The sequence below is a fragment of the Pteropus alecto genome, unplaced genomic scaffold (assembly GCF_000325575.1).
Source record: "Pteropus alecto unplaced genomic scaffold, ASM32557v1 scaffold185, whole genome shotgun sequence".
NCBI lineage: Eukaryota > Metazoa > Chordata > Mammalia > Chiroptera > Pteropodidae > Pteropus > Pteropus alecto.
This window is the reverse complement of record NW_006438088.1, coordinates 5,057,757-5,066,075: the sequence shown is the minus strand read 5'-3', so window position 1 is coordinate 5,066,075 and position 8,319 is coordinate 5,057,757.

Here is an 8,319-nt window from a genome sequence, read left to right as displayed (position 1 = left end):
TATAATTCAGTTACTCAGAATATGCTGATCTATAGTAGAAACCAAGATTTATATCACTCTATCAAAAGGCCCGTAATCTCAGCTATTGTAAATAATGATGCAAAGACCCCCAATGTTCATTGAAGTATTATTTACAATAGCCAAGATATGAAAGCAACCTAGATGTCCACTAATAGATGAACAGATAAAGAAGTGATATATATACATATATACATATACATACACTCAAAAATAAAAAAAGGAATAAAATCTTGCCATCTGTGACAACATGGATGGATCTCAAGGGTATTATGCTAAGTAAAATAAGTTAGACAGAGAAGGACAGATACTGTATGATTTCCCTCATATATGGAATCTAAAAAACAAAACAAAACAAAACAAACAAACAAAACAGAAACAGACTCATGAATACAGAGAACAAAGTTATGGTTGCCAGAGAGGAGAGATGGGGAGATAGGAGGAGAAGGGGAAGGGGATTAAGTAGTGCAGACTGCCAATTATAAAATAAATAAGTCGTGGGGATGTAGTATATAGCACAGGGAGTATAGTCAATAATATCAGAATAACTTAGTACCATAACAGATGGTTACTAGACTTTTTGTGGCGACCACATCATAAGGGAAATAAATGTTGAATCACTATGTTGTGCACCTGAAACTAATATAATATTGTATGTCAACCATACTTTACATTTGATCTTAGCCAAAAGTCCAAGAAGCGATCTCTATACTTTAATTTTTAAAAAAGACTGTAACTTCTAAAAAGAAGCAAGAAAGGATATTTAAATAAAAGTCTCTAATTAAAGGCCAAAAACTTTTTAGCAAAACCATATCTGCTGAAAATTAGAAGAACATTTTCAAGGTTATTCTGACAATAAATTGACTCTATTTGGCATCCTTCACAAAATGGAAAGTACTGCATTTTCTCCTGCCAGTTTTCTTGTGTGCAACTGACCAATGCTAAATAAGAACCAAACCCCAAACTCCTTTGCTTTATTTTTTTGTGGCCAGCAAACCAACTTAATGAATTATTTTATTTTTATAGAAGAGATTTGCAAAGTAGATTGCCATCTGTAATTTTTTTTTTAACATAACACTTGGTAGCATAATTGGCTAAATTTTGTGATTGATAGAATTCTAATGGTAATTACAAACTGAAGAGAAAACTAGGGTATTGAATCTTAGTGATTCAAAGCAGCATTTTTAAAGCAGCAGCAAAATAATTGTGCTATGCAGACATGCCTCCCAGGTTTCTTTTCTCCCAGGATTCAAATTTGTGACAAGCACAGTTTGGTACTTCAGCTTTATAGATGTAACTTTCATTAGGAGATTAATGGGGAGAGAGATTGGTGGGGCTGGGGGAGAAGCCAACGAGCAGTTTAGGCAGGCTATATGCGACCCCCAGTTCAGAGTAGACATCTAAGTCACATTGTCCTGACTTCCATAGTATGTTTTAAACTCATAGTAGGAGAAAAAAGTGTGATTTATTTTTCCAAAGCTACCTAGCTACTTTCATACATAGCTTTAAGAAATATGTATTGAGTTTTTATTTGCCAATAATAACAAAGTTAAAATTAGCCTGAAACAGCAATTTCATTACCAAATGGTGAGTACCATCAATAAAGAATGGCATTCTTGGGTTCTAATCCTTTTTTCTGATACAAGTATTAAGATAAGATTCTGTTGAGACTAAATGCTCTCTTGAAGCAAGGGAAATAGAACTATCATTAATTATCTTTTATTATTCTTGGTCAGATATGCTAGTTACCATTAAGATGTTCAGCTCAAGTTGCAAAATATGACTAAACTAAAATACAATCCTTGCATACACTCCATGGTTCCATTGCCCTTAGAATAAAACATAGATGCCTTTTTCCAGGGCATGGGAAGACTTTTGCGATCTGGCCCCTGCCTATCTGACTGATTTCATCTCCTATTATGCCCTTCTACTATTCCATAGCCACACTGGTCTTATTCATTTTCCTATAACATTCTAAGTCATTTTCTTTTATTATTTTATTTTTGCATTTGCTGTTTCACTCTATCTGAAAAGCTCTCGCTTTAATCTTCATGGCTCAGCTCAAGCCTTGCTTTCTCAGAGTGACCTTCCCTGGCTTTCTTACGTACTATTATTTGACCTTTCTTTATTTTTTTCATCTCATTTATCTTTATTTGGAAAATTCTTGTTTTTCTATTTTTTAACTTATATATTGTCTATCTTCTGTTGCTAAAATGTGAAAAACATGAAAGCGTGAAACACATTTTTTCATTCCGTTGTTGTTTGCTGTGCCTATGACAGGGTCATTGTTGAATAAATGATTGAATAAGAGGACATATAGAAAAGATTGAGATCTCTGTTCATCAGGCCTTCTGCTTATTGGAGCCATGTACCTATTCTCCATGTTTCATGACCCCTCAGTTTAAATCACTCACGTCATAGATATTTCCCCAGATGTGGGGGCTCCCATCTTGCCCTGGTCTTGGTATTTACATCTTCTTGACCTTTGGGCCAATCATGCAAAAAATTAAACTTTTCTGAAACAGTGTTTCCTGAGAGGCTGGATACGGAGTACAAGAGAAAGTGAGATGGAGATTCACAGGTGTTTGACCTGAGTAAACAGAGCTGTTTTTACTGAGACAAAGATAAACGCTGGAGCAGCAGGCCTGAGATGAGGAAGAGCAGCAACTCCATTTGGGATGTGTTACTTGTGAGACATCAGCTAGGCATAAACATTTAGAAGTCATGAAGGCAGTTGCTAGATACACCTAGATTTTAGGAGAGAGATCTAGACAGGGGATAAAATTTTAGAATCACTAGCATATTGGAAGTATTTAATGCTGCAAGACTGGATGAGATCACTTCCCTCTCACCCACGGCAGAGAAGGAAAAGAGAAGTGGCCCAAAGTCTGAGGCCTGGGCTTGTAAACATCAAGAAGTTGGTGAATTGAAGAGCAACTAGCACAAGAAGGGCCAACAAGGGTGAAGAAAATCCAGGAGGATGTGAAAAAACTGATGCTTCTTTTATGATTTATTTTATATATAAAAACTTTAAAAATATTTACTAAGCACATAATTAGTGCAAGTCACTTCAGGGTAACAGAATGAATCTGACCTGTCATGAACGCTGTCTTCAGGGTGACTGCAAGTTTAGTAGATGGACAAATGTCTACTCAAATGCAAAATAAAGAGTAATGAATGAGTCACAAATAATAAGGTTTAAAAAGTGTGGTTACTAAATGCAATGTGGAATTCTGAATTAGATCCTCAAACCGAAAAGGATCTTAGTGGAAAAACCAGTGAAATCTGAATGAAATCTGTAATTTAGTTAATAGTATTATACCTTGGTTAATCTCTTAGTTTGGACAAATATGCCATTCTCATTTAAGAGTAAATCTTCTGAGTGAGGGGCATAAAGGAATTCTCTGTAATGTCTTTTCAACTTTTCTGAAAACCTAAAATCTATATATAGAGAGAGCATGGAGATTTAGATAAGAAAGATCTGGGCAGAAGAAGGTGACGTAGGAAAAAACCTCACTGAGCAAGCATGGTTTGTATTGGGTGGATAGGATTAAGGCACCCGACTAAAAAGAGGGGAAATTCTAAGCAAGGCAAAAGCATTTACAAAAGCAAAGAGGTATAGTTCTGACTAATCAGATGTTAAACAGCAGTGGATCCTCCACTAACTGGTTTTAAGTGTGGTTTAGAACTACTTCCTTGCTAGACTCAGAAGTGGGGAGGGGAAGGGGCAGCACGCAATCACTACATCTAGAATTTTGCATCATGTCCCCAAACTTCTTGGCTATTAGACACTCAATCCAGTTCCCCCAGATAATATCTGTTTCATTCTCGAGTGGATCTTGTTTTCGTCCTTGACCCATGATGGCAGACACATTACATATTGTTACAGCCACTTTGACTCGTGTTTTTGCATGGGGCTATTTTGATATCACTTCACTTATATTACAATTACAAATCAAATGCCACTTAAAAAATGAAGACGTCTTCTTTTTTCTCATGGACTCCTGAACATTTTGCTGGAGGAGCCACTTAGTACTTATCACTTTCTGCCTTGAAGTAATCCACTCCCTTGAAAAAAGACACAGTGCTTTGGGGTGAAGCATTTAGAGTCTGGCATTGCTGTTCTATTACCTATTGGTTGTATAAAGCATGACATTGTCATCTTCTTTGACTTTCTGAGTTGTTTTTCCACTTTGTGATGCCAATGACTTTAAGCATCAGGTTGCTGTAAGCATGTAATAAAAGGAAGTGATTTAGTGCAGGACCTGAGATAAAAGAAGTGCTTAATAAATGTTTGATATTATTCTCAAGAAGTTTCTCTCTAAGAGGAGAAACTATGTCTAATTCATCTTGCAATAGCCTGTAACACAATGACTTATGCCTATCAAGTTGAATTGTCTTATGAAAAGACAAACAACCTGTCAAGATGCTTTTCAATCACACTTGAGAATTGTACTGTGTTGCTAGGTTTTAGTGTATAAAAATTGCAATGGTTTGTACTGTGGAGTACTGTAGATATCTTAGCATTAAAAGGTTCTCATTGTATAAATTTAACATAAAGAAACTAAAGATCAAGGGTATACAAGCTGGCTAGTGGCTATGTTATTCCTATATTTCCTATTTCACAAAAGGGAAGCCAATATATATTAAGAATATATTACATGTCAATCACAATTATCTATAATTTTAAATAAAAAATTTTAAACCAGCACAAAGAGAGAATTCAAATATGATCATGGTATTTGGATGTTACTTCCTGCATTTACCAGTTTCTATCCTGACTAATGAGTTGTATTTTGATGGTGAGTAGTTATAGTTGGATGCCCTGACCTAAGGCAGATAGTGGCCCATTTTAGTTCACTGTCTAATCTACTTAAATTCCTAAGGTCTCATGACAAGTTTTAAATTATTAACAGGGCCTCTTTTCTTTACCATAGCTTTTTCCTTTACTCATACCTGCTTTCTCTGCTATTCTATGACCAAACTTAGCATAAGATAACTTTTGTCACATTTGATGAATAATATCATTTACATGAAAAACATCTGCTTCTTCATTCCAGGTGAAAATTGTACCTAATTCAAACAAAATAGAATGTCAAAATATATGATAAGTGTGACAATATATGGTAGAGGAATAGCCAATCTCCCTAGTGCTTTCAATGCAAAATTATGTGACACTGTGCTTCATTTCTATAACTAAAGGTGGAAATTTGTCATAGATACATGCTTACCGTATCATATATATGTCTATCACATATATGACATATACATATATACATATGTGTCTATGTATGTATATATGTGTGTGTGTGTGTATATATATATATAAGCTTATCATATATATCAGGGGTCCTCAACCCTGGGCTTCGGACCAGTACCGGTTCGTGGCCTGTTAGGAACCAAGCTATACAGCAAGAGGTGAGTGGCAGGTGAGTGAGCGAAGCTTCCTCTGTTTTTACAGCCGCTCTCCAGCACTAGCATCACTGCCTCAACTCCAGCTCAGATCATCAGGCATTAGATTCTCATAGGATCACCGGTCCCTGGTGCCAAAAATGTTGAAGACCGCTGATATATATGACATATATATAAGCCTGCCATAATCAAGTTTCTTATTTGTAAACATAAAAAATATAAACAAAACTTGATGTGTTAGTCACATTCTTGAAATCATTGGAATGAGTATCTTTATTTTTTCTATCATATTTGTAAATTAACAATATTTTTAAAAACCTATATTTATATTTAGACAATATGAAAGAGTACTTGGAGATGAGACAGAATAAAATCCTGAATTTCGTAGAAAACTATATTAAGATACTTTAAAAAATGTTTCTGATTAAGTTTTATAGAATTTAGGGCTTGTCATCCATGTTCATTAAATTAACTATTAATACATAGTAATTTAATAATTATGGACTTCTCTTTTTACGTTTTAAGAAATATATGAATGCTTTGGTTTAAAAGATATGGAACACAGATCTCTTCTTTCTATGTGAACAGGGTGCTGTTGCATGTTGAATTCTTCAATTTGATCAGTGTAAAACCTGTTTGTTCAGTACCTCTTCTCTCCTTCAGAAAAATTACATTTTTTTCAATGAATTTATTATACATTTATTTTATGCTTGCTAATTTTCTTTGTCTAGTGCTGATTTTTGTTTGGCCTATTGGATCCTCACAGGGATATTAGAGTGGATGAGCAGATAGAGATTTTTATTGAATTTTGAGCATTTCTAAGTTTTCTGAAAATGCCCTTTATTACTTTTCTGCATAACAATTTTATCCTTTGACCTGTGGGCAGCTTACAGAAAAAATAACTAGGGATATAGATTGAGGAAGAAAATATTGTTTTTTAAAACAAATATTTTTAAATGTATGAATGTCTTTTATTGAACCATGTCATGTATAATTGGTGCCTCCAAATATTATGATTTCAAAAGAATTGGTCTACTGCAATTTCTTTGGTAATTTGGGTACATGCAATTGTTTGTTCGATCTTTTGTTTTTCAAATGATAACAGAAATGTTCCTTAAGTTTCATGTTTTCCACAAAGATTTCTTAACAAAGTTGACCCTTGAAAAGAAGATACCTTCAATCAGATAAACAATTGAATTCCCCATGAGGTCAAGACATTAATTCCTGTATCCTCTTGACATATTCTCATCACTTTTGAGAGTCTATTTATTTTCTGGTACCACAAAATATTACAGATTTATCTTGCACTTTCTTTTTTGTCTCAGTCTTGGAATCAACCATTTCTCTGTGGCACTCTCATTTCTTTTATTAGTTTTAATGCATTCTTAATGAAAATGAGAGTTTATAGTCTACCACTTTATGTCAATCCGAAAATATTAGTCTAAGAAAAGTTTGAGTAGTAGTAGATGGTAGTAGAAAAATAAGTAAAGATATGCGGAAGCTTGGGTTTTTATCAAGCATTGGCTTTACAGTAAAAAGTATTGTCTTTCAGTTTTACCAACTGAAACACATCTTGGTATTTTACATATTATTAAACTGGATTCAGAAAGTGATGATGAGGGGACAAGGGATGTTAAACTGCCATGCGAGATCTTGCTAGTGCTACATGGAATACCTCAGATTTGGGCCACAGCAGGACCATGGAGCTAATATTTGAGTCATCATAAAAATCTGGCCTTGGAGCATAGTGAAGAGGAACTCAGTTTAGAGTGTCAATGAATGAGCCACCTGATGCCCCAAATGACTTACTAGTTAAGGAATAGCTTACGAAAAGGCCTGGCTGAGCTCCAGTTGAAGTTCAACAACCTCTGTCTGTGAGGAAATCCAAAAGAGGTCTTCAGTCTGTTCTGCATTGAGAAATGGCATTTTCCACGGGAATTTCAGTGAAAAGGGGAAATTCCGTCACATTTTTTAAAGAAATGACTATCACATGGGCCATTTCACTTGGTAAACTCAGTTTTAAGAATGACTCTTCTGGACTGTTTAATCAATTTTCAAACATCATTTCATATACTTTTCAACGCAAAAGTGAAAATTTATACTTTTCGTATGTAACTGAAATCATAACACTTAAAGAGTGCCCACATCCTGAAGTGACTGAGGTAAAATTCCAGGCTTATATAAAAATGAAAAACTCTCTCAGAAGGTGTACACTGCCACATTTTCCCACCCAGACTGGCATAAATAAAGAGAGAGAGAGAGAGAGAGAGAGAGCGAGCACGCATGGAAACAGTCTTGACATTTTTTCAGGTGTACATTTTATTCATTTCTACATTTCCATGTCTTTTCTCTAGTCTAACTGTTTTTCTTGAAATATTTTATTATTTTTTCCAAAAGAGTGGAGATGGAAGGAATCTCCTCTATGCCCGTCCCAGTCAGGTGAGAATTAACTTAGACTTGCCAGAGATAAAGAACTCCCCAGCCCCCTGACTATGCTGACGGTAACTCCTTTTTAAATGGGAAAGCCTAAGAAGTCTCTAAGGGGAACAAGAAGGGGCTACCATGGGTCTCTTCCTGGGTTTTCCTCCTGTGCATGTCATTTCTACCTCTTAAAGCAATCACGTGAACCGCAGTCTTTCGTTCCATTCTAGAGTTGGTCTTGAGTAGCCTCCAGAAGTGAGGCAGCAGAGGAGTGTCCTCTCTGGAATGTTCAGCAAGTACATTTTTACCTGATACTGTAACCCTGGATTTACCCTTGGCTCTGAAAGCTTCTCCTCCCACATAGTCTGTAAATCAACTTACCCTCATCCCACTACACCTCTTTATGGCACCGCTTCATCTGATGATTGTTTGTACCAGTAACATCTGTTGCTTATCTGCCTTTTAGGA